Genomic DNA, 27,445 nt, shown 5'->3' on the forward strand with positions numbered 1-27,445 from the left:
CCCCATGGCCCTCCCTCCTACTGTGCTGGCCTCAGGAAGGTTCCTTATATGGGGAAGAAGGCAGCCCACACCCTACCCCACCCCTCACCTTTCTCTAACCCAGGCTGGTGCTCTCTCTGCCCCTCAGAGTCTGGGAAGCCATCCCTCTTCAGTTATGTCCCTTCTGAGATGGACTTGCTTCCACTCAATTCTAGGCGAGGATGCACCATGGAATGCACTGGGTAAGAGAACCAAAATAAATAATTTCTTCTGTGAGGTTGTCTGTTTATCTACTGGGGCTGGGCTGTGTGTAGTTTGCTACAGCTATTGGTGTGAGAGGCTAAAACAGCCTGTGTGTCCTTGTTTTCATCTCCCCGCTGTCTTTGGGTTTTCCCTAGACACTCCTGAGACATTTACTTCTGTTAGTATTATTCCTGTTATTACACACGGGCCCTACTGACATGGAGGTAAGGTGTTGGGGGAGCGGGACAGAGCAGGGCATCTGCAGTCCTGTGATTAGTTCTCATTGAGCCTGTGCCCTGAGCTGTGACCTCCACAAGTGTGTCTCTTTCCCCCCACCCCAATTTGGGTGACACAGAAGGGATTTCCCTTCTCCCAGGTTGGTTAGGCTCTGGTAAAATAATTTCTCATTAAAAAAACAAACAAAAAACAACTTCCCCCAATGAAACAGAATGTTCTGGGTGTATTTCAATACAGTTATTTTCTCCTCTCCAGGCAGGAAGCATGAGGAGTTATCCTCTGACCTTCATTCTGAGAACAGGACATGGTCCTGGATGTAAAATACATGAAAAAGAGCATGGGGCCCCTCTGACTGGCCCCCTGGACTTGTCACACTCTGATTTCCCCACACTGAGCCTCCTGCTGGCCTCAGGGACCTGTTAAATCTGCCTGCCCCCAGGGTTCTTACAAAAGCAGGTTCTGCCTTGGGAGCTGTGACTCTCCAAGCCTGCCCGCTGTTCCCTTTGCAACCTCTCTGAGTTGGGAGCAGCTTTCCCTCTCAGTCTTCTGGGATCTAAGAAGAGCAGTGGGTTTGCAGCTCCCTCAGATCTGGTGTTATTTTCAGGACAGGAGGAAGAACTTCTGAGCTCCACACGAGCTGGACCAGAGGCTGGAATCCTCCCTTCCTCTGCCACCGTGCAATCAGTGGCTGTGGTTCTAGCCGAGTTTCTGAAGATGTGGACTTAAACACACATATCCCAGCCCCCACAGGAGCACACAGTCCCATAAATCCCCCTAGTTTCCACTGGTAACTATGGAGCGGATGGGGACACGGGTTTCGGGACCACAGAGGCCTGACTGCACGACTTGCTCCATGGCCTATTTACGTGGTTGCTCTGGGCCTTGTCTGAAGTGGCTTGCTTACCACACCTGGTACGTGGGAAACACAAAATAAGTACTAGAACCTTCACTTTTTCTCCCTCCAGGGCCTTCAAACGTAGAAAGTAATAAGTGAACTCAGACAGCCTAGTCACCACAATGAGGTCCTTCCAGCCTGGCTCTCCTGAGTGATGGGCACTGACTTGCACCTTAACTCGGAACAGTAGGGGAACTGCCTTCCTCTAACTGGGCCTCTCCCCACACCAGGCACGCCCGCAGCTCAGACGGGGCCAGCTCCCCAACTGAGGTGTGTGCTGGTGGCTTCAGTGTGACCTGGCCCTGCCGGGACATGAACCTGCAGTGAGTGAGGTGGAGGGTCGGGTGGAGGGGGGTCCCTTCTGGGGTGGCAGGGGGCCCGGTAGCACCCCTCCCAGCCTGGTGCCTGGGGCTCCCTAACACCTCCTACAGCTCCTGGGTTGGCTCCGGTCCTGGCCACTCCACACACCCTCCCAGGATCTTTTCATTATGTCCCTTTTCTGCTTTTATCAGCGAGAAGTGGCTTCTGTTGCTTGTTCAGTGAAACAGTACATCGGGAAACCAGACTACTTCTAACATCAGTAAAATACCAACCTCGGTCAGCTCGCCGGGCAGACCGTGCAGCACAAAGGCCTGAACAGGGCTGTGCGAACGGCTTACGTGAAGGGTCCTCAGCATCTGTCTTCAGAGATACAGAAGCTGATGGTTCAGGTAAAACCTCAGGGTGGGATTGAGGAATCCAAAGCTGGTTGGTTTCAAAGGCTAACTGGTCAGACCAGACCCCTGAGCTGTGGTCAGAAGCCTGGCTCAACGTCACGCAGACTCAGCGCCCTAAGTGCCGGGTGGGGCTGGTGCTGTTCCCTTTGCAGGCTCTCGTTGGGGATTCACTGTAGCCCCTTAAATACAGCAGAAATTCCAGCCCCATTAGCCCCCACCCTGAGTGTTCCATGACACAAATCCCGGGAGTGTTTAATTTTCATCTTTGTTTAGGAGGATGAAGGTGGTTCAAGAGAAGACATAAATTCACACTTAGTGACACAAGGTCACAGCCAGTACTTCCTCCACGGAGAGCTATGTGCTCCCACAGTGGTGGCTGGGGGCTGGGCAGAGACCCTCTGCTGGTCCCAGAGGGACTCGCTCATCTGGCCACAACTCATGGGTTGGACAGAAGATCCAGAGGGTGACAGAGCATCTTTCCTGGGAATTTGGAACTGACACATAGAAATCAAGTTCACTCATCTGGAGTTTGGCGGAGGGGAGGGGCAGTGGTTGGAAATCAAATGAAACCAGAGCATGAGAGAAACTTAGAAGTGAAAGAGCGAGAGACAGAGAGACTGAGCTTGTGAGAGCAAATAGTCAGAAAGAAGGCAAACAATCAGGGGACAGAAGAATTCCAGCTCCTGACTGTGTAGTCTGTCCCAGCCCATCAATGACCCCGCGAGATGTTTAATAACATTCCAGTTTTGCAGATTAGGAAACAGGCTGAAAGAGGTGGGGGCTGGGTTTGGGTGCACAGTTAATTCAATTGCCACTGGACCCCACACTTCCCATTGCCTGAAGGCACCCTAATCCTCACTGGGACCCCTGTGGTCCCCTGACAGCCCAGCACCCTGATCAAAGGGACCCTGCGGGAGTGGGAACCCCTCTTGAGTGTGGAGAGTTCCCTGCCCCGAGATGCCATGCATCAGCAAGCTCCCGCTCACCCCAGGTTAACATCAGCCCAGCTGTACAGTCTCCCAACCCGCTTCCCTCCCTGCCAGGCACCCCCATCCTTACCACCGAGTGTACTGCAGGAATTCAGGCACAGGGATGCCCAAATCAACACGAGCCCATCGGCTATAGAAAAAGCAGACTCCCAGGCCCACCTGGGTTGCGAGGGGACAGAAGGTGTCCTCAACTTTCATGTGTCTAAGACAATCTTCTTCAGCTGGAGGTTCTAGAGAAAAATAAAAGGTCCAAAACATAGTTCGGTGAGGAATTCCTCCAAGGACCTGACTCCAGTGTCTACAACCATGTGTACCTACCCCCGGAATTGGGGTGAAGGTGGATTATTGATCAGCACAACCCCTGGTGGCCCAGCTCCTTGGCTTGGCTGCCCAGAGGGGGCTGGGGGAATGGGTAAGGCCAGGGCACTCAGGAAAAGCACAGAGGAGCTGAGCTCTCCCTTCTGCACTCGTAAACCCTTCCCCAAATCTCAAGGCATTGGACAGAGATCCGCCACAATAATGAGATGCTCCCATCTCTTCACTCACTCCTGTCGGTTCACTTACATGCTGAGCATCCACTGGGTCCCAGGACAAGACACATAGGATGGCTGATGGGACAGGCTTGGTCCTTCCCCCTGGAACCTGTTCAATCTGATCAAAGAATGATCACTTATAAAGAGTTTCTCAAAATTATACAGAGACCAAAGACCAACTGCAGAGTGAACCAAATTTAAAAATATATATGAAGATCCCCCAGTCTCCCCGCCTAAGGTTAACAGCATAAAGCAAAAAGTTCTTGCCTTTAATCAGCAGGGAAGTTGTCACCCCCTCTCAGGTGGAAAGGAGAGTTATTCTTTGAGCACGTCACAGAAGTGCTCCATTGGATTGGACAAGGGCATCTACATTCATTCAGCAAATGTGTATAAGCTCCTACTACATACGGGAATCTCCTAACTAGACCGTTCCCAAGGCTCTCGGGCTTTATCAGTCAACAAAATAGACATGACTCCCCATCACTGGGGGCTCAGAATTTTAGCAGAGGAAACAGGCAGCATGTTGGGGTAGCAAGAGTTTGGATAAATTTTTAAAAAAGAGTGATATGAGCAAACTCGGGTGATGGCGGTGGGGTGGGAGGCAGGCAGGAGAGAATAAGGCAATCCTGGCAGATCTCACGGAGTAATGAACTTGAAGCAGAATAGATCCGGAGGAAGAAGGAAGAGCCGGAGCCAGAGGCCCCCAGAGTGAGGGGGAGAGTGTGGGCAGAGAGGCAGAGCACGCCGGGTCCTGAGGCCTTTGTGACGACTTTGGCTCCTAATGACATGGTGACCCGTTTAGTGAGTTTTGAGGGGAGGGGTGATGTAGTCCAACTTATGCTTTTGTGTTTGTGTTTCTTGGGGGGAAGTAATTTATTTATTTTAATGAATGTGCTGGTGATTGAACCCAGGATCTCAAGCATGCTAAGCATGCGCCCTACCACTGAGCAACACCCACCACCCCCAATGTATGTTTTTACAGGCTCCCTCTGACTCTGTGTGGATGAGAGATTGTAGGAAAGCAAAGATGGAAACAGAAGGCTATTGGTATCCAGGAAAGGCTGAAGGTGGCTCTTAGGAGGGCGGGGATCAGAGAGCAGGTATTTAATTAAGACAGAATATCCAGAATTTTCTAACAAGCTGGATTTGCTGTCTGTGAGTGTAAAAGAAAGAGAGAGAAAGGACATGGTTCCAACATCTGGGCCTGGACAATGGGAGGGATGTCCTCTCCGGATGGGAAAGGGGATGGGAAAAGGTGGGGCTGAGCAGGTGGAAAGGGGCTGGTATCAGCTCAGTTCTTCAATGTCATGGTTAAGGGGTGTGTTACATATTGCCACAGAAGTGCCTAATAGGTAGAGGAATCTGTTTTCTTTTTCTTTTTAACATTTAAAAAATATAATTAAACATATTAATTGTATTATGTGAATGATTTGGGAATTTTGTTTCATGCCAAGTTATATGTTATATATAGCCAAATGGAGCATATATCAAAAAGGGGAGAAATGAGGGCTTTCACATAAACTGACTGTCCGTAACGTAGGTAAAATTTCAATAAAACCAGTCTTCAGGGCAAAAACCTCATCTCGGTGTTACATAAAAATAAATGAAAAACGACTATGTTGATGTACCATTATTTCATGTTACATAATAGCCCCAAACTAACAGTGTTTAACTATGAGGCTTGTAGAAATACTATTCGCTTTATTCACATAAATACAGAAGTGCAGAAATGTTCTAAGGTAGAATTAGCATCTTAGTGGAAATAATACATATTTGAGCATTTTACATGATATATATGTACTGATTCAAAATTTGGAAAAGTAATTTCATAGTAGAACATATGTATGAATGTGAAAGCAAGATGAATGAAAGGAAAAGAATGTGATGTGAGTCTCAGGGATAAAGGCTCAGATGGAAAGGGGAAATCAGGGAATTTTGGAGAAATCGAGAAATTGATGGCATGCCAATTTCCAAGGCTGGGTTGCTTCCACCAAAGGAATAGCAGAGAGAGAGAGGAGAGGCCCAGGAACCCACCCTGGGGAACACCCACAGTATATGTTTGGAAAAAACAGGAGACATTGGCAAAGGACCAGCCAGCAGGCCAAAAGCAGAAACAGACAGAGAGATGGGCTGGGGGTTGAGTGAAGCAGGAACACGGGGTAGGAGGGATGGAAGAGCTGGGTCAAATGCTGCCGAGGGGCCAAGCATGATGAGGAGTCAAAATTGACCACTATATTTAGCAACATGGGGTCACTGATGGCCTTGACAGGGCAGTTTCCATAGAGCGAGGGATCAGGCGAAAAGCCAGAATGGGTGTAAAAGGGGATGGCTCAAGAGAAGATGCAGACAGTGAGTTTAAACAACTCCTTAAAGATTTGCTGCAAAGACACAGGGTGGCAATTGGTGGGGGTGAATTAGGGTCAAGGAGTGCTGTTGGTTTAAGAGGATGGACGTTTATATACTGATGGTGCCAACTAGCAGGAGAACAAAATAGATGAGGCAGTGAAAGAGAGGATGGTTTTGGGAGTGACAACCCAGAGAAGATGGGAGGGATGGGGCCTCGGGGACTTCTGGAGGAACTGGCTTTCGATGCCACTTTTAATAAGCGGTGGGGCACCGAGAGTGAGGTCACAGACATCAGAAGGCGAGCGGATGTGCTGGGAGTTGCTTGTGAAATTTCTCTTCTGTTGGCTTGTTTGCTTGTTCAAAGTAGAAAACTAACCTTACCAGCTGAGGAACAAGGAGGAAGAAAGAGTTACTGGAGCCATGAGCAGAAGATAAGAAAGAGCCTTCCAGGGAGAATGGGACAGTAAAAAGGGCAGGGGGAGGCGGGGGAGTGCGCTCCCAGAAAGTTACATTTTCTCTTTGACGTCCCCAAATGTGTGACGTGTTATTACCCTTCCTGCTGTCTACAAAATAAAAATTAATTATGGTTCAGAGGAAATGCTATTTCATTCTAAGAGGCTGCCTGTTTCTCAGGAATGGTCATCTTAAACTGCAAATATTACAAACAATGTTGAAAAGATGAACCTGTGTACCTAAAATCCCCTATTTTCTATTAATCTGTTTACTACTTAGTTCCCCTATCAATAACACATAACAAATACTGCCATGATGGAGGTACACCGATGCTTAAAAGGAAATGAGATCTGTATCCTTTTGCTAAATTCCATGGCTTCCTTAATATGCAGTTCCACTTGGAATTTAGGAATGTCTGGTATAAGAAGTGAGAAACAGTTTGAGAAAATCCCGGCTCAGAATTATACATCACAACCACATCTCACAAGTATATACAGCCGTAAAAAAGTTTAAAAGCAAAACTCCGTAACTACTCTTAAAGACCTTTGCAAACCTGGGCCTGCCAAGATGTTTCCAAACTGGAAAGGAACTCCAATCTCTTGCCTGGTACCGGACCAGAGGCTGGCCAGCCTTTTCTGTAAAAGCAAGAGAGTAAATATTTTCAGTTTTGCAGATCATTTTGTTGTAACCATGCAGGTAGGCAATAAGAAAGCTAAGAGCACTGGGAGATAGGAAACAAACGGGCATGCCCACACTCTCCCTTCCACTCAGGGCAGCTTCTCTGTGGTGGGGAGCTTTGCCACAATCACTTGCTTCTTTTTTCCATTGGTTTCTTTGTTTCCACCTTAATGCTCGAGCTCAGAACTTCAGGTGGGCCTGGTCCTTCAGCATCCATGCAGAGAAGGCTGAGCGGGGTTGGGAACCCCACCTGATGGAGAAGAGAGATTACTGGGAGGGACATTGTGGAGGCCACCATGACACGAGACAATCACACCTTCCGGGGTGAAAGGGAACGAAGACAAGGGAAGGACACAGTAGTGGGACCCCTAGGTCGCCTGCCAGGCTTGTTCTCCCTCCACGGCAACCATGGGGGCCTGGGGGGTGTTGGGCTTCAGCTACGGTGATTAGGATGAAGGGACTCAATATAAAGGACCCTCCAACTCCTCACTAGGTTCCAAACGCAGCCCCTCTAAGTCCACCCTCTGAGTTTCTGGAACTCTGCTGGAAGAATACATGAGCAGGCCAGAACCAGAGCCCAAGCCAAACATGACAGGGGTCTCGTGGGGCTGTAACCCCATGCTCAGTGGTCGGGGACTCCTTGCAAATCTGCAGAAATCCCTGTTCCACCTCATTCCTGGGAGAAACCCCAGATCTCCTCCTGCTCTGTCTGTTCTTCTCTTGAGGCTATTGTCCTGGAGGGATGCTGAGTCATTGAACCTGGTCCTCCAAACGTACATAAGCAGCCTGTTCAATAAAACAAATTATGCACTTTTTCACATTTGCCAGTTTTTTGATTCCAGAAAGGCTGTGGGACTCATTCTCACAGTCTCCTGTGCCCCCACCACATGGTGGCCCTCTGCTCATGTAAACACGATTTCCCACAACTGCACCCTGCCTCCCAGCTTGTCAGAGGGGAGTGTCCCACAAAGACACAGGTGTTTGTGAGGATCCTGTCCCCCAGCAGAAAACCTGCTCCTGGAGCCACGGTCAGGGATCTGGCCTCCTAAGCCGCTCAGCTCTAATTCAAAGCCTAAAGTGGGGGCCCCGAACATTGCTGAATGACTTTCTGAATCACCTGGACTGGAGGGGACTGATTTTCTTTCCAGGAATGGAGGTAGCGCAGCCTCCATTTTCAGGGCTGACCTTGACGATGGATCTAGTTCCCCCGACTGCAACACAGGAAGGAGTGGCCCTTCCATCCCACAGGTTGGAGACCCAACCCAAGGGAGTACTGAAGCAGTGCATTGCTGCCAGGTCCAGCATCCCTGCAGAGTGGCCTCTGCCCTTGAATGACCCCCTTCCCAGGGCCTTTCTTGCCCGGACACCACCACACCCCAGGCTGTGCCAGAGCTCTGGGGCTCTGCGTGTCCAGGGCACACAGGTGGCACCTGAGCCAGGTGTCCCCTGGGCCTCAAGGGAGAGAGGTCTGCTTCTGCATCAGGGGAAGGTGACCCCACAAGGCTGGCAGGACACTCTCAATATGGACCTCCAGGAGCCCTGGGAGCAGTTTCCCTGCAGGTGTTAAGAGCCATCATCAGGAGGGCAGGCCCCTCTTTGTGCAGACCATCCAGCAGTGCTGGGCCCACGTGCTGACCTCAGAAATCTACATGCCCCCACGATTCCCCAGGCAACCTCACAACTTCGTCACTTGGTGACCTGGGTACCACGAGCTCCTTGGCCATCCCATGAGGGTGGTCCTTGCAGGCATGGTCTCCAGGTTCTCCTGTTGAGAAGTCCCCCTGGGTTTCTGTGGTCACAGAGCAGACACCAGAAGATTCTAGTCCTGCAGTGACCCCCACAGCAGTCAGCTCCCCTGTGCATGTCCAGGGACAAATGACAGCAATTTATTGCCAGGTACCGTGATGAACAAGGGGGTGGGATTCCATACTAATTTCAGGATCCTGGTAACTCACTCTGCACCCCAAAAAGCTTCCATGAGAAATGTGTGTATTGGGATGTCTGTGCCCCTAGAAGAGCTGTTCCTGAGGGTTCCTGGGACCCTCCAGCCCCTCTCAAGGTTCTCAGATCCTGGGTCTAAATTTCTATCTGCCTCTTTTGGTGTACGGCCACCTGTGTCTCGTGGTCACGGGTCACTTTATTGCATGACTTGGCATGTTCTTAGTGCTCGTCCTCCACCCCTGCACTAGACTCCCAAGATGTTCCCACTGACCCTTGGCTCCCTGGGTGGCTCAGGGGGCCCTAAGTCTGCACCCTTCACTCTCCTCCTCTACCCCCACCTCTGGGGCCACCCCTAGGTGGACTTGGAGGTGTTTGTAAATGAGTCTTACACAAGGACATATCTGGACAAAGCAGGACCCCACCCCCGGAAAACTCACCTGCTCCCTTCTCAGAAGAGGACCCCACAGCCCCACATTGCCTCCCAGGGGTCTGCTCAGGACACAGTCCCCCAGTTCTGGGCAAGGTGTCTCCCTGGAATCCTTGCTTCCAGGAAGAGTCTCTCTGTCCTTCTTCAGAGTTTAGAGGTGTTCCCATGTCCCTGACCACCAAGATGCCCAGCACAGTCCCTTCAGTGACCTGGAGAGACAAGGAACTTATGTGGCCACAGGTCTCACAGGACACACCTGCTGGGACCCCAGGCTAAAGGGCTGTCCTTCTGCCTTCTCAGGTGTGGCTCCCGTGGTATCTTTTTGCAGGGGGCCCAAACGGGGAGTGTGGCCCAAAGCAGTTCATGGGGCTCTCTGGGCAGGGAAGACTTGGGCCAGGTGGCCTTGCCTGGTTTCCCTGCTGGGCCACTCTGAAAACCCCCGCTCCTCTGGCTGTGGCTGGAGGCCCCTCAAACCTCAGGGCGGGGCTCTTTCTCTCAGCCTCCACTGACTCCAAAGCCACGCTGGTGCTGGCGAGGGGAAAGAGCTTTCTTGCCTTCTTTTGGCCAAGTTGCCACAGGTGGATGCTGCGGGGAGCTGGAGAGAGAGGTAGCACTTGCTCAGATGTGAGTGGTTAAGCAATTTGACACCCTGTCAACTAGCCTTAAACATTGGAATGAGGTCTTTCCCGGTAAAGCTGGAAGTTACTTTCAGTAACTTGTCTAAAGATTTCTTTTTTTTTTCCACTTAAAGACTCATAAAACCTCTCCCAGGTCATTCCTGGTATGGACCATTATCCAGGGATCAATCAGGAAATGCAGGAGGAGAGGGGTGGGGGTGGGGGAGAGGGGAGGTTAGATCAGAGCCCACGGAGAGGAGATGCCCCTCCCAGGAGCCTCACACTGGGCAGTGGCTTCTGGCATCCAGCTCTCCTGTTCTCAGGCCCATTCCATCTGCGGGGTTTTCCAAAAACATAATGGTGGAAGGGCCATGGAGGACACCTAGAACTTCCAGAATAGACAGGGGGAGCAGAGTTACCATGCTGGCCCTGGGTTTGGAGACAGACCTGCAGTGGAGACCACAGGCTTCTGAGAAGCCAGTTTCGAAATAAAGGCAGTATGCACTGGAATACCCGGCTCGAGAGAGTGCTTCATCATAGACATGTAATTTACATAGTTCTCACCACTAAATTCTGTGTTCCCAACACGCTACATGAATGACGGCTTCAACACACATTCATTTCTGAGATGTGAAAAAGTGTAGAGCCGCTCTTTCATCCTGCATAATGGGCATGGCTACACTTAAGAACACTTACCAAGATTTCTCAGCAAGAGCCAATTTCGAAATAAAGGCAGTTTGTGCAGGAAAACCCTGTTGGAGTGAGGGCTTCCCCATACACATGTAAGTTATAGAGTTCCCCTCACCATGAAACGCTGTTCCCAACATGCTACATGCATGAAGGCTTCGACACACATTCAGTTCTAAGCTGCTAGCATGTGGAGAGCCGCTCTTTCATTCAGCACAAAAGGCATGGTTACACCCAGGAAGATTTACCCAGATTTCTCAGCTGCTTCCTTCAGCCAGATTCAAAATAAAGGCAGTTTGTGCTGGGAAAGCCTGTTGGAGCGTGTTCAGAGCTGTTTCGGGCTCTGTCCCAGCTGGAGGGTGCAAAGCCCAACCTCCAGAAAGAGGGACCAGGACCCCACCCGCCAGGTGGTGTTGCCTTTGTAGGGGAACAGTGATCTTTGGGTAAGATATATTGCGGCTCTCTCTAAAAACTGCTTTGACTTAAGTTTGCATCCTAGTCACCAGTTCCAGGACAACAGAAAAGGCATACCCTACATCCCTTTGCACTCAACTCTTCCCAAAAGAGCAAATATTTGTCCATGAAAATACCAGCTGCTCTTCTAAGGCCCACTAAATACCCAGCAGTGTGGGCGGTGCACTCTTGATCAGGGACAGGAGGAGAGGGAACAGCGGTCCTCCTGCAGGCTTGGCCTGGTGTGGCAGCTGCGCTGTGGGTGCGTGGTGGGGAGGGAATGCAGGGAATCCTGTTTGAGGGACCTCTGTGCACGCCTGCATTATAGTCTGAGGCTTCATACAAAGGCTCCAGGCATCCTAACTGGTTAGATACAGCCCCCACCCTTGGGCTGGAACCACCAGGATATAAGTACCTGTAACAGGGACGGTGCCTGGTGTGGGGAGAGGTCATGGGACACTCCGGGGGCAGGGGCGGTGGTGCTGGGGAAGGCAGGGGATGCAGTGAAGGGTGGAGGGAGCAGGGTCCTTTGCTTGGGGGTGCGAGTTCTTTGGGAGACCACAGGGAATGGCACACATCATCCCCACCCTATACCCCAAATTCCTAGCCCCGCCAACACAGGGGCTGCTCTGCACCCTCTCAACGTGGCTCTCCTGTAAGACCGCACCCAACCAGGCATCTGGCACCCTGCCCTACCTCCCCTCTTGGGACAGATCCCGTCTTCTTGGAAACTGCCTAGCAGCGCGTATTCAAGGCCGGCAGCCGGCCTGGCGGATCTGCACTTCAGGTGCCCTACCTGGCCAGACGTGCCTGCCTGGGCTCAGTCCTCTATCTTGCCCACAGGTAGCCTGGGTCCACTTCCGGTGCAAGCGGAGGCCGCGGAGCCCAGGCTGAGCCCCGCACACAGACAGGTGAGGGTGCCCCCGCCCCGCTGCCCCGCCGCCGCGCCCACTGTTGGCAGCATTGCCCCAGCCTCCGGCCGGTGCCACCTGCAGCTGAGGACCTCCGCGCAGCCCCGCCCGCCCCGGCCCCGCCCAGCTGCCCCATAAGCCTCCCCCCACCCCCGTCCTGGCCGCGCCCTTGCTCCCATTGGCTCCGAAAGTTCTGCCCTTGCACGTCTAGCCTCGGGAGGACGCAGACGCAAGCGCTAGGGGAGGGCCCCGCGGCGTTGCCATGGATACAGACGCCGCGCTCCTCGCGGGCTGGCGTGCGCTTCTGGGGCAGGCAGCGGGCTCCGGAAGTGTGCAGCTGCCCGGGGCCATGGCGGTGTTTGCTGCTGGGGATGGCGGCTTGCTTGGCCGGGCCACTAGTTCTGGCCGCGTCAGTCGGCGGCCGACATCCTTTCTGGGGCGGCGTCTCACAGACGGTAAACGTACGGCAGCGCCGTTGGCGGGGCCAGTGGACATGGACCGGGGTGGGATCCGGGTTGGTGTGGCGGCCGGGGAGGGCTGAGGTCATGATGGCAGCCCTTCTTAGTGAAACAATAAAATGAATAGCCATTTTCACAAGACCTCTGAGTAAATCTACTAGGGAACTTCATCCTGGACTGAGGAAGAGGACTGGGGAGGAGGGGGCATTCAGGGGCACAGAGAACCATGGGCCACCTGTCCCACGATGGACTTTAGACTCACCCTCACCCTTCAGGAACTACTAAATACACACAGACAGAGTGCTATGGACAAGATTTTTTTTTTTAAACAAATCCCTGAATCCCTAGCAGGTCTTGTTTCTACCCATACACAAATGGCTTATTTGCATAATGTTTCACAAAAGCCTTAAAATATTATCACCCCAACTTGACACATCAAGAAACTGAGGTAGAGAAGTTTATCACATTCTACAAGATTAGAGAGAGGCCACGTCAGACACCGTATTTAAATCCAAGCCCCTGCTCCAGTGCTCACACTAGAAAGTGTGACATACTGCCCCTTTCCTGCCCTCTCCCTGCAATCAATCTCTGAAGAGTCTTTTCTGTGTCACCTGGAATCACAATCACATTCATTTCCCACAAAGAGCTATGTCACTCCTTGGAGGACTTTTCAAAATCTAAAGGGTTGGTTTGAGAGGAGAGATTTGCATTTTCTGTTTCTCAAAGGAAACATGGCTTTAAAAGAAACTGAAAAGTAGTTATCTAGTCTAAGCCCTCATTGTGCAGAGAAAAAACCGGAGGCTCAGAAGAGATGAGGAAAGGGCCTTATTAACAAATATTGCCTCAGTGCAGCACCAAGCCAGACCTGGCACTTCTAGGGGAGGATCTGGAAGGCCCAGGAGAATGAGTGTTAGAAAACAGAAAGAGAAGAAGCATACAAGGCCCCGTCTCTTCACCACCATAACATGAATTTCCACCAAATTACCCAGAATGGGTGCAGCCAATATTAAGTTTGTCAAAAGAGGTTATAGAATTCTCAACCATAGTGGAAATTCCAACATTTACTGTGCTTTTTTCCCAGTTCAAGCATCAATTCAGTGGGCACTCTGTACCAGGGACTACACGAGGCCTGGGGTTCTCCCAAATACAGATCTCTATTACCACGTGTGCAAACCACATTAAGGCAACCAGAAGAAAAGCGCCCACAGATAAGATGGAATTACTGAAACTGAAAGCAGCAAAAGAGCATATATTACTAGGAAAAACGGTGCTCCTAGTAATGGACACATGGACATAGAATGCAAACTGTGTTTAGCAGGCAGGAAAGGGGGGATTAACAGATACAAATTAGTAAATATAAAATAAATGACAAGGACCTGCTATATAACACAGGGAACTATATTCAATTTCTTGTAGTGATTTATACTAAAAACAATCTAAAACATATATATATACATATGCATATGTTTATAACTGAATCTCTGCTGCACACTTGAAAATAACATTGTAAATTGACTACACTTAAATAAAAAATAATTTTAAAAAATAAGTAAAAATAAATGCAATGCCATTAAGAAAAAATAAAAGAACTCTCTAATCCCCTTAACTGTAGGTGGTCGAGAAATCTAGCTGCAAACACCAAGTCCACTGGATCACTCCAGCACTGGCTGTCATTCTTTCTGACCATCAGAGAGTCACTTGCTTCACTGAGGTTACTTTTCTCTTCTGTGAAAGGCTACAGTTGCAACTAACGATGTATAGAATCTCATCATTCACAAGCCCAAAAAGTAGTGAGAACTTCACATGGGCCAGGCTCTGGTCAGATGAAAAGATAGGGTCCCAGATATATTCATGGGTAGAAGAAGTTTATGCCATAAAGTTATAAATTCTTCCTGTTTTGATAGACAGATTCATTTCAATTCTGGTTAGAATTCCTACCAGATTTTTCTTGGAATATAACAAGTTAATTTATGGTCAGGAATAGCCAAGAAATTTCTTTAGAACCACCACTTGGGAGGGGTGGATAGGTCATTCATTTCCACTGCTCTTTCTGAAGTGATGAAAACGTTCTGGAATAATAATGGATGCACCACTGTGAATATGCAAAAAGCTGCTGAATTGTACCATTTAAATGGATGGAATTCATGGTTTGTGAACTATATCACAATAAAACTGTCCTATGAAAATTATTTCTTGACAATTATTTTTCAGTTTATACACTAGTCTGTCCCACAATTTAAGAAAAACAAAAAACCTAAACAAGCCAAACTATGCCAGGAGCACTTTAGGACTGCAATATGCCTGGGTCTCCAAGGCCTCTGGTGGTGCTGTTCCTGTTAACACACAATAGCTGGGCTGGGCTAGTTAGGGACTGTAACTATCTTTTGAAAATCGAGGATCACTCCTTTCACCCTGGGAGAGGGAAGGAAGGAGGATGTCACAGCCTCATGCCTTCAGCACGTTTTTAACAGAACCAAGCCCTGCTTTCACCACTGCAATCCCTCTCACTATAAAAACACGTGACATCAACAAGCACCGCCATCATAACACCTGAAAGTTTTCAAGGTACTTACCTGAGGCAGAAACATGGAGGGGGGAGACAGAACCTCGCTTAGCAGTGACGCTCCCTTTTCCCGACTCCACCAGGAGAAGCTGGGCGTTAGAGCCGGAGGCTTTCAGCCCAGGTAGCAGCGCCCACGCCACAGAGCTGGTCCTCAGGGAGCGGGAAAGGGAGAGCAGGGCAGCCCCGGGGTCGCGGGGCAGGGAAAGCGGGGAGGGGGACGCGGGCTGCAGCCTCGCTCGGAGGACAGCCCCAGCCACAGTCCCAGGCGCCCGCCCCCGTCCGGGTCCGCAGACCCCGCCCGCCCGGGACACAGCCCGCCCAGGGGCGGGGACGGGCCGCCGGACGAGAAGAGGAAGCCCGGGAGGAGAGGACTAGCGGGAGGGAGAGGGGAAGGGGACGCCAGCCGCGGACTGAGGGGATCCCGGCTGGGTGAGAGATGGCAGGTGCACACCAGGCCCTGGACACTGTGGCCGGGACGCCGGGGCAGGTGGCGCTGGCAGAGGGGTCTGGCCTGAGCAATTCATCTGAACACGGGCTGACTAGCGCCCTTGGGGTCTGTGACAGGCGGACCGCCCTCCCGCAGCCGCCTGACCCCTTTCCCAGGAGCCCCCCACCTTGCACTTCCACAGTCAGAGGCCCCGACCCCAGGCAGGAACCAAAGGCCTACCGGGCGACGTAGTTGAGAAGCCTTTGGTCCCGATCCCCGGCTCGGATATGGAGCTCCCAACCAGCGGACCACTTGGCACTGACTGCGCATGCGCAGGAGGGCCAGCGATCCTCTCTGGGTTCTGTGAGAGAAGGTGGGACAGCGAGGGAGGGAGAAGATGGGAGCGGGTGGAGAGGACGGGAAAATTGGAGGGATACAGATGGACAGGATGAGCAGAGAGAAGGAAGGGATCTGGAGAAGGGAGGGTCTTAGAGGAGTTGGAGAAAAAAAGCTTTACCTCTGGGGCACCCCTAGGCGGCAGACCTGCCTCTGTACCCTTCTGTTACCCTTCAAGCCCCGCAGCTCAATTTTACCACCGTGATCCAACCCTCCGTCCGATGCTTCTGCAGAAACCCTAGGGAGATCACACCCGTTGCCCCCACGCGGAGCTGGGTTTTCTGTTGCTCTGAGAACCAAGCACCCGCAGGTGTTGTCGCTCAGAACTACCTTGGGAAGAGCACATATTCCCCTTTTACACGCTGGGAAACAGGCAGGCAGGATCTCTGCCTTAGCTCCACTGTCCCAGGTGTTGGGCTGGCGGGGAGCGGGATGGTACAAGATCAGAGCCCCAGACAGAGCAGACTGCCTGAGTGTTGGTGCATAGTCCCCATCCCTCCTGGGTAAACCATACCCCACCCTAGTGGAAACATCAAGGGCTCACAGTAGTTCCCTGGGTGTGGGAGAGCTGTCCTCATGTGAAGGAAAAGTCCAGCTGGGCTAACAAGCTAAGTCACAAATCTAAGTGTGATAAGTGTCAGTTTACTGATCTAAATTATGCTGGGCTATCTCGTAAATCTGAAGTTTAGTGTCAGTTTATTGGCCTAACAACCTAACTCGTAATTCCAAGCTCAACAAGTGTCAGTAATGTGATCTGTTACAAATTGATAAGCTCCAGTGTACTTATTCCTTGCTTTTTGTTCTTTGAGCCTTATTGGCTAAGCCCCCCTTACTTGTAACTAAGCCTTTAAAACCTCATGTGCACGTCTTGGAGGTACTCAAAACTTCGGAGCCGAAGCCCCTCTGAGCCCACCGGCATAAAAATTCTGAGTACTCCAACACTCCGATTGGTGCTTTTGTCTTGGCTGGCCTGTTTCCATAACACTCAGCTCCAGTGCCCAGCTTTCTAGGTAGATAGGAGTGTTACCAAGTCGAAATTAATTCTCCTCAGTGCAGGACAGGCCAATAAGTTGGGAGACCAGATGTTGGGGCATGGAATAGCAAGTTTCTGTAGACCTAGATGGCAAACTAATGTCCTGGAAAACCATCTCCCCAAGTCACAATTCAGGCTCCTTTCCTATGTGCTTGGTTAGTGCAAACTTCTTAGTGTAGGAATTCCTTCTTGTTAGAATCCTTTCTTCTTGCAGCTATCTGCGTGGGTCAGATCCCTGTAAACCTCCAACAAAAGAAACGTTATTTTCTATTCTGCAATTTGCTATCTTTTAATGAATGAAAAAGTGTTAAATATCCTTAAAGGTCAGAGCCTTCAGAATAGGGTCTCCTGTTTATTTCAGGCTCTAGGCAACATTGTTTTACAAGCAAGATGAAGCCTAGGTGACAGAGCATAGGGTTAAATTCAAAGGAACAAATCTAATATGGAGTCAGATTTGTTCTGTTATATTACCCGGCCAGATGCCACTTGAGGATTTAAACCCCTTTAAGTTAAAAATAACTAAAATTTTAAAGGAATTTACATACATAGGTGGGAATGTGCAAAGCATATCTGGAAAAGCACCCAAAGGATAGTAAACAGAGGCATCTCCAGAGAGGGCTGAAAGAACAGAGGATGAGGGAAAACATCTTTCACTTGTGTATTTTTGTTCTCTGAGTTTTTTTTAAACCATTTCCTTGTATTTCTTTTTCAGATAAAAGAAATGTGTAATGGAGCAAAGGAGTAATTAGCTTAGCAAATACAGCAGCCATGGAATCACTAGTCATCACTTTTGATTTAAGCCAGAAAGCATTTTTTGACTCTCTCCAATGTGCTCTGTCCTGTTTTAAGACTTCTATTATTATTATTATTATTATTATTATTATTATTATTATTATTATTATTATTATTATTATTATTATTACTATTACTACAACTACTACTAATATTACTATTACTATTATTACTATTATTTTATGAAATAATAACACGGTTTACCTCACCCCTGCCCATGGCTGGTGGAAAACCAACCAAGTTTTTCTTGAGTTGTTTTCCAAGGAGTAGAGATGAGTTTATAAACAGAACACATCTTCAGGGTAATACAGGCAGAGTGCTTTTCCAGCAGGCCAGAGAGCTATGAAGTGTTTTCAACAGAGGCGCCCAGAAGCTGAGAGAGAAAGCCTCCAGGACACTACAAAAAGCTGCCCAAACTGCCGTCTCCATGGTACTACTGAAATAGGAAAGAACAAATCTGACTTCATATTTGATCTGTTTCTTTGAATTTAACAAAGCCAAGTTAATATCCTCCGGTCTTTTCATGGGTTATGATGTCACAGAGGAAACGGACAGGTCAACAAGGAATCACTCTGCCGTGATCCCGGAGCCGGGGAAAGGGATGGGCTGCAAGATGTATGAAGCAGCCGCAACTGTGCCCGTGCTTCTAGGCAGGTATCCAAAATCGCCTCGACAAGGTGTCAAACATTTGTGCCCATGCCCTCATCAACAGACATGTATTAAAGACAAATGGAAACATATAAAAGGCCAATACCCTTGCTGGGTACACCGTCCAAAGAACAAAGTCTCAGTTTGACAACTGGCCATCTCGGTTCCATGGGATTCATTCTTGGAGAACCTTAAAAACCACTCTTCTGTCCTCAAGAATTGCTGCATATTTGTCCTATCTTTGGCTCAGGGATGGAGCACGTTCAAGTGAATTTTAATGTCTGCACAGATTTGACTGTCTTTTTCCAGGTTCACTTGTCCATTCCAAAGAGGCTTGAGCTATGTCCATCTTCCGTAAGATCTATTCCCTCCAGTGACAGCTCATTGAGCCTGCAATTAAAAGCCAAGTGAACAAGACTGTCCTCAGCTAAAAAGTTCACCCACCCTTCACTGTTTTCTTAATCTCCTCTCCTGGCTAATTGCAACAGACTAACACCTCCCTCCACCAAGATACCCAACTATGTCATTTTTCTCCCCATAGGGAAAATAAGGTCCATAAAAGAGGAGACAACTCCATAGTCACCTCTGAATTCTTAGCATATAGTAATGTCAATAAATACAACTCAGATTATTGTTAGTTTCCTTTAAAACCTTTCTGGTTATTTGAATGAGACCTTGGAAGAGAGGTGTTTGCTGTCCAGTATCTTGATCCACAAGACTCTGGAGGCCTTTTTCGGAATAGCTGTTCACTGATTCATTCAAAACACAACTTATCAATCAAGGAGTAGCTGTGGTTTTCTGCCAGGAGTTTGTGGTCACTCTCATGCCAGAACAGCTTTAAACTATATCCTTAATTTGGATTTGTTATTTTTCCCCTCTTCCACCAAAATTGACTTTTCTTACTTTCTTGTCTTGAGGAATTTTTTTTTCCTATTTCACCCTTTAGTAAAGCAAGATTCTCAGGATGGGCTTGGCCCATTTTATGATCACCCATCCAACTCCTATTGTGAGAGGTCTGGGGCTCACCTGCTTCCCTCCTGTCAAGGCAACTGAAAATCAGTTCAGGAGCCAACCAGCACACCACGGCTTCTAACGCTCACGTATCTCTCAGAAACCCTGCTTTCTCGTTTGTCTTGGCTTCTGAGAATTTTCCCTCACTTTCTTGACAATGAGTTGTGCAGCTTGAAAGATGAGGAAGGAAGGTTTTATTTCTCAATCAGCGTTTTAAGGAACTTGTGTAATGAAGGTTTTCAGGAGTTTCTAGAACCCTCCATTGCCGAGACAGAAAACACACTAGACATTTTCTAAATTTAGTTCTCATGTGCATTTTTTCTTTGCTTTTTTTTTTTAACTGCTAACAGACATTTTTTAATTAAAAAAAAAATAAGGCCCCAAAAAGAATAGAACACTGAAGGGGCAAACAAATTAACGGGCAAAGACAGAAAAATGATAACTACTCTACAAAGTTAATATAATACATACACTATGTATCAGATCAGCAATTCTCAGTAACAGCTAATTGAAACATGACCATGAGGTAAAATTTCTCTCCTGTCAGGACATGGCCAACAGAAAATACAATTAAACCAACAAACTAATATCCTAAGTCTGGCGAGGTACAGAAGGCTACAAGCTAAATGTGTCTTATTCTAGAAAAGAGGGAGTCTCACCAGCTCTTTTCTGTGGAGCCTGAGCCCACGGGAGGACGGTGAAGTGAGCTCTGTAAGTACACAATTAGCAAAGTGAGTGATGAATAAATAGACGTGAGCTTTGATGACAGGGATAATACTACTATTCGTTTGTCCTTTAAAGTATGACTTCACGTTCAGTGATCAATACTTCGGCGTCCTTAGGAGTTGAGATTTTAGGAAAATGCACAACCTGGGCCCAGATCTCCTCTTTAAGCTCGTGACACTGCAGTTAGTTGTCTCAAAGGCAGCTCCAACTCCACATGCAAAGAGCTGACTTCACGGTGTTCCTCCCATAGCCGTCCTTACCAGGGCCCCTGGTCGGGGGGTAAGGTCTCCCTGCGTCTCCCAACTCAGGCCCATCACTCACAGATGTGAATGGACCCCTCCTTCAGGGACCAGATATCCTCAGACTCCGAGTCCCACTACCCTCAACTGACCTACCAGATACTCACTGGCACTCACTCAGCACTGACTCTCTGCTGGAGACCACACTGCACACTGCACAGTGTATCTCACTGGATCTCCACAATAGTCCTGGGAATTGGGTACATCACTGCTTCAATTGATTAGATAAATTGTTTCACTTCCTTGCGTGCGTCCTTCAAACTGACACGGCTACTAAGCCACAAGCCTGGGCCTGAAAACCACTTGAAAATTGGACACTGCTACACCTCGCAGCCACCCTACTCTGACTCATCACATCATCTCCTGCCAAGCCTTCTAAATGTTTCCAAACATTCTAGAAGACAAATATGAACTATGAGAGCACCCCACTCTCCTACTTAAAATCTGTCAATGATGGTTCACTCCCCTTAGGAGAAAGCCCAACCAGGCCTGAGCACAGCCTAAGGCCCCAGCATCCGCTTTCCCTGCACGGCCGCGCCGCCTCACCCACCACGCAGCTCTACACGTGCCGTGTCTAGGACAGGGATGCTGACTCCGCACAACCCAGGGCTTGTCTCACTCGAACAATGATCACCTTCTTCAGTGTTCATCTTCTTCATTGCTGACTCTCACAAAAATGTTTTCTCATAATGAATCAATATCTTTTTCCTTACAACTGCTCATCATTAATAATGAGCTCCTCCCAAAAGAGAGAAGACCTAATTCTCAGTCTCCTTATCTGTAAAGTGAGAATAACAAGGAAATATGTGAGGTTTCAAGAGAAATAATATTCATGTGAGGCTGAGGGACAATTCCATCATACAGTAAGCATTCAATATGTGCTTACTTAATATTAATAAGAATATATTGCATTCTAGCAACCTTCAATGTTTTATGACTTTGTCCAACAGACTACTGACAAACTGTTGGACGAACCACTTTGAGCAGATCAGCACAAGCATACTGGGAGAGGTAAGTGCTGACTCCAGTTACAGCTGCAGCCACCCAGCACTACGGGGCGGGGGCAGTTTGCTCAAACTCTTACATGTTGCTTGAGCATTTAGTTCTCATTATAGAATAAAGACAGTTGTTCTTTAGTCAAAGCTCCTGAAACATAAATCTTCAAAGATTGATGCAAATTAGGTTTCAAGTACAACACTCTCACTAGAATTTATTTGAAAATTATAGTCTTAGCTACTCCGCACATCAAAAGGGCATAATCTTAATGTATCTGACTAAATACACTGAAAGGGTTGTTTAAAAGTAATTAAGAAGAAGCCATTCAGAATAAGCTCTCAGTATCATCTGCACAAAGACCCACCCAAGGGTCTCATTTCTCACTTCCACATAGGTGTTTTCAAGTAGCTTACCTTGGGTCTTGGTTTCTTATAACACGGGGCGGGGAATAGTTGTGGATAGATTTATGTAGCAAATATATACCAAGGGTATTTGTTGTGAAGGAATTCTACAAATAAGAAGATTGATACATAGTCCCACCCATAAGAAATTCAGCCTTTCCATTTACAACAGCATTAAAAATAAAGTGAGAGATACATTTAACAAAAATTTACAAGATTTGTACATTGAACTTTTTGAAGTATCACCAGAATAAATTTTAAAAGATCTACATATATGGAAGACATCCCATTTTCATGGAATGATTGACAATATAATTAAAAATGTTAAGAATCCTCAAAGTGAACTATATATTCAGTGGAATCCCTATCAAAATTCCAGCTGACTTCTATGCAAAATTGAAAAACTGATCCCAAAATTCACATGGACCTGCAAGGGGCCCAGGACAGCAAAAACAACCTTGAAAAAGAAGAGTAAAGTTGGAGGACTCACTTTAAAGTGTACTAAAATGCTATAGTACTAAGTCAGTATGATACTGGCATAAGTTTGGATAAATAAGTCTAAGAGACACAATAAAAACCCACGGGGAAAAACTTACATTTACAGACACTTTTCCACTAGGGGGCCAAAAACACTCCATTGAAAGAATAGTCTATTCAACTAATGGTTCAGGGACAGCTGGGTATCTGCAGGCAAAAGAATCAATCTGGAATCTGAACACCCATATTTTATATAACAAATAAAATTAATTGAAAATAGATCACAGACAGAAATGTAAAAATTAAACCTATAAACTTTCTAAAAGAAGACACAGTATAAATCTTTGTGGGCCTAGGATAGGCTTTGGTTTCCTAGATACAAAACCAAGAGCACAAGTGATAGAAGGAAAAAGCAGATAAACTGGACTTCATCAAAACTAAAACCTTTTTCTTACAAAGGACATCATCAAGAAAGTGAAATGACAGGGGAAAAGGGTATCTCAAGTCAGAGAGTGCGTGCTTTGCAAAAAAATAAAATAAATCTTTACATCAAACTACCTCCCTTGTAAAGAAATTGTTTTAATGTTTAAAAAAATATAGTTAAAGGACAATGTGCAGAATAGAAGAAAAATTTTGCAAAGCATGTATCTAATAAGAGAGTAGTATCCAGGATATATAACGAATGCTTACAACTGAACAATACAAAAAAATACACCCAATTTTTAAATTTACCACGAATTTAAATAGATATACAAATGGCCAATAATCATATGAAAAGATGCTCAGCATCACTAGGGAAGTCAAAAACAAAATGAGATCTCATTTTACACCCACTAGGATGGTTATAACCAAAACATGGACAATAACAAATGTCGTTCAGGAGGCAGAGAAACCTCATATGCGGCCAGGGGAAAGGAACAATGTTGCAGCTTCTTTGGAGAAGTCTGGTATTTCCTCAAAAGCTTAGAGTTATATGTCTCAGCAATTCCACTCCTACATATAGAGTCATCTCTCAATATCCTTGGGGGGTTGGTTTCAGGAACCCCACACCCTGGATACCATAATCCAAGGATGTTCGAGTCCCTTTACAATCAACCATCTGGATTCATGTAGTGGAAACTACAGATATGGCGGGGCAAATGTACAGCCAACAGAATGAAAACATATTCTCATAAAAAATTTCACATCAATATTCATAGCAGTATCATTCAGAGTAGCCAAAAGTTACTAACAATATCCATCCATCAATGAACGGATAAACAAAATTACCAAGAATAGGCCCACAAACTTTTGGTCATTGAAACTTTGACAAAGGAGGTGAGAACATACAATGGAGTAAAGACAGCCTCTTCAGCAAATGGTGTAGGGAAAACTTAACAGCTGCATGTAAATCATTGAAGTTAGACTACTCCCTCACAGAATATACAAAAATGAATACAAAATGTGTTAAAGACTTAAACATGTAGACAAGACACTATAAACCTCTTAGAAGCAACCATAGGCAAAACATCTGACATACATCTCAGCAATGTTTTCCTAGAGCAGTCTACTCAAGCAATAGAAAAACAACCAAAAATATACAAGAGGGATCTAATTAAACTTACAAGCTTTTGCACAGCTATGGAAACAGTAAGCAAAACAAAAAGACAACCAACTTATGGAATGGGAGAAAATATTTACAATAAATGAAACTGCTAGGGGCTTAATTCCCAGAATATGTAAACAGCTTTTACACTTAATAAGAAAGAAAAACAAACAATTCAATTCAAAAATTGGCAGAAGTCCTAAAGAAACATTTCTCCAATGAAGACGTACAAATGGCCAGTAGCCACATCAAAAAATATTCAATATCATTATCAGAGAAATGCAAATCAAAACTGCAATCAAGTATCACCTCTCACCAGTCAGAATAGCCATCATTCAGAAGTTCACTGACAATAAATACTGGAGAGGCTGCGGAGAATTGGGAACACACCTACACTGTGGTGGGGATACAGTTTGGTGGAGCCATTGTGGAAAAGTGTATAGATGTTCCTCTAAAGACATAAAATTGACCTCCCAGATGACCCAGCAATCCCACTCCTGGGCATATATCCAGAAGGAACCCTAATTGAAAAAGACACCTACACCCCAATGTACACAGCAGCACTATTTACAATATCAAGACATGGAAGGAACCGAAATGTCCACTGAGAGATGACTGGATAAAGAGGTTGTAGCATATTTGTCCAATAGACTACTATTCAGCCATAAAATAATAATAAAATAATGACATTGGCAGCAACATCAATGGACCTGGAGAATGTCATTCTAAGTGAAGTAAGCCAGAAAGAGAAAGGAAAATACCACATGAGATTGCTCACATGTGGACTCTAAAAAAAAAAAAATAGAAAGAAACAAAAAAATAAACTTATCTACAGAACAGAAACAGACACAGAGACATAGAAACCAAACTATGGTTACCAGTGGGGAGAGGGTGTGGGAAGGAATAAACTGGGAGTTCAAGATTTGCAGATACTGAGTATGTAAAGAATAAACAGCAAGTTTATACTGTATAGCACAGGAGAATATATTTAATATCTTATAGTAACTTATGTTTAAAAAGAGGATGAAAATGAATACAGGTAGGTTCCTATTTAGCTGAAGTGTTGTGCTGTACACAAGAAACTAACACAAAATTATAAACTAACAAGACTTCAATGAAAATATTTTTAAATAGACCAAAAACGAAAACAAAGGAAAAGGATATTATCAAGCAAAAAGAATAAAGTACTGATTCAGGCTACAATTATGGATGAACCTTGAAACTTTATGCTAAAATAAGCCAGACACAGAAAGCCAAATAGTGCCCTTTAAAGTGAACTGTATCTAAGCGTTTATTGTACTACTCCTGTAAATTTTCCAGAGGTTTGAAATCTATCAATATCAAAATAAAATGTATTATGCATTAAAAACTTAAAACGCTTCCTCACAGGAGGGCTTTAATTATTAAATGCAGAAACGCATATAAAGCTCTTGGAAAAACAATTTGCACGTCCACACACAGTCACTGCTGTCACTGCCACTCAGAGGGTGGTGACAGCGCTGATGAGAGCTGCCTCCACTCGCTCCCCTGCAGAAAGGAATAAAGGCCTGAGCTCTGACAGGCAGGGTGAGCGTGAACCTGAGTCATACACAGCCACGTTCCAGACTCTGCGTTACCCAACTTTCTTATACAAACTGCAACATGTAATGTAAACACGCTAGAGGGATGTATCTTACAACACAGGGAATACAGACAATGTTTTACAGTAACTATAAATGGAGCATCTATTGTACACCTGAAACTAATATCATATTTTAAATCAGCTATATTTTTATGAAAAATTAAAAAATATTTTTAAAATGCTATCACTTTAATATTCAATTCGGTTTTTAAGTTACTACTAAACAGCTCAGAATGTATAAAAGCATTTAATTGTGCTGTTTGCTTACATATTTATTTACATTCAGCCTCTTGCTAAAAGAGAATTTAAACAATTCTGTTAAACACAGCTTAACAACCATAACAACAAAAATGCAAAACGGAGAGTGAAGAGAAAATGGAGATTCAATACTTAAATGAAACCAGGGGGAAGTAAACTCATAAAAATGGATTCCATGAAGTCAGGGCAAGTGTTAAGGCTGACTAGAAATTCAGCTGTAGGATTCTTGGCAGCGAAACCAAAAAGAAAAGATGATGGGGCGGGTGGTAGAGCGTGTGCTTAGCGTGCACGGGGTCCTGGGTTGAAGCCCCAGGGCTTCCACTAACAGGTAAATACATCTAATTAACTGCCCCCCTAAAAGATCACCAAAGAAAAGAAAAAGAGAAATTTCTTTCCCAAAGAACCCTGATATTAAATTTGGATTAAATATTAAAAAAAAGAAAAATTCAAAAGATAAGTGACACTGAAGGAAAACCACAGCTGGCCTAACAAGCTAAGTCACAAATCAAAGTGTGATAAGTGTCGGTTTCCTGATCTAAGTTTTGCTGGGCTACCTGGTAAATCTGAAGTTTAGTGTCAGTTTACTGGGCTAATAAGCTAACCCGAAAATCCAAGGTCAACAGTTGTCAGTAACGTGATCTGTTCCAAATTGATAAGCTTCAGTGTACTGATTCCTTGCTTTTTGTTGTTTGAGCCTTATTGGGTATTAGCCCCATACTTGTAATTAACCCTATAAAACCTCATGTGCACGTCTTGGAGGTGCTCAGAGCTTTGGAAAAGAAACCCCTCTGAGCCCGCCAGCGTAATAAATCTCAGTACTCCAACCCTCTGTGTGATTCTTATTTCTTGGCTGGCCTTTTGTTTCCATAACAACACAAGCGATAATGCCCGTGAGATAAATCTGGGGAGGCTGCTGGTAAGTCGCCATGTCTCACGTGGGAAAATCTGAAACATCCTTCTCACCACTCAGAGTCATCATAAGCCCACACCACACCTCCTGCCGTTAAATGCAGGAGCACGGTTAGGGCCCGGCCTTTGCTGTCTTTGTGTCATCACAGTGATACAGGATGGAAGGGGGAAGAGCACAGCCATTCAAGGAAGGCCGCAGCAATTGACATCAAAATGGTGAAGGATTCAACCCCCAATAGGCCTTGAGGCTCAGGATGAAGAGATTTAACTTCTAGCAGATCTTGAGATTCAATAAACATCCATTGTAATAGTAACCTGGTGAATAACATGCCCCAGGCACCATGGCAGTCCCAATGATAGCCACAAAAGGTCAAAGGGTGGGAAATGGCCAACTCCCTGGGAATCCTAGCCCCTTGCCCTAAGGCTGGTCCTTCTACTTATTAGCATATGAAACCACCAAGCCCAAGAAAACAAGCAACACAGCGCCACCTCGCGGTCACCACTCTCTCTCCCTCTTTGGAGAAGACAGACCTTCTGTCTGTGGGGTGTGTACCTACTTCTAATCTGTGCATGAAACCCCCACACCTCGTGACGTTTCTCTTGCATTTCAATGTATCTGTCTGAATATATATACCTTTACTCAACACTGGCTTGCTCTTGAATTCTTTACTGCATGAAGTCAAAGAACAAAATCTGGTGGGGCACATCCCAGGGGCTCAACGAAAGCCTGGGACACAGCC

The 27,445-nt window shown here is 46.6% G+C and overlaps 1 protein-coding gene and 1 long non-coding RNA gene across 2 annotated transcripts in view; both read right to left on the reverse strand.

Annotated features, from left to right (window-relative positions):
• LOC140694672 (uncharacterized) overlaps window positions 1–27,445 on the reverse strand; it is a 117,577-nt gene that overhangs the window by 40,889 nt on the left and 49,243 nt on the right. The window lies entirely within an intron of this gene.
• LOC140694678 (uncharacterized) lies at window positions 18,563–20,319 on the reverse strand. Its single transcript, XR_012070260.1, has 3 exons — window positions 20,093–20,319; window positions 19,449–19,603; window positions 18,563–18,812 (listed from the first exon to the last, which is right to left on the reverse strand). It is a non-coding gene; the product is annotated as an uncharacterized lncRNA (long non-coding RNA).

Source organism: Vicugna pacos, unplaced genomic scaffold (assembly GCF_048564905.1).
Source record: "Vicugna pacos unplaced genomic scaffold, VicPac4 scaffold_77, whole genome shotgun sequence".
In the NCBI taxonomy this organism is placed as follows: domain Eukaryota; kingdom Metazoa; phylum Chordata; class Mammalia; order Artiodactyla; family Camelidae; genus Vicugna; species Vicugna pacos.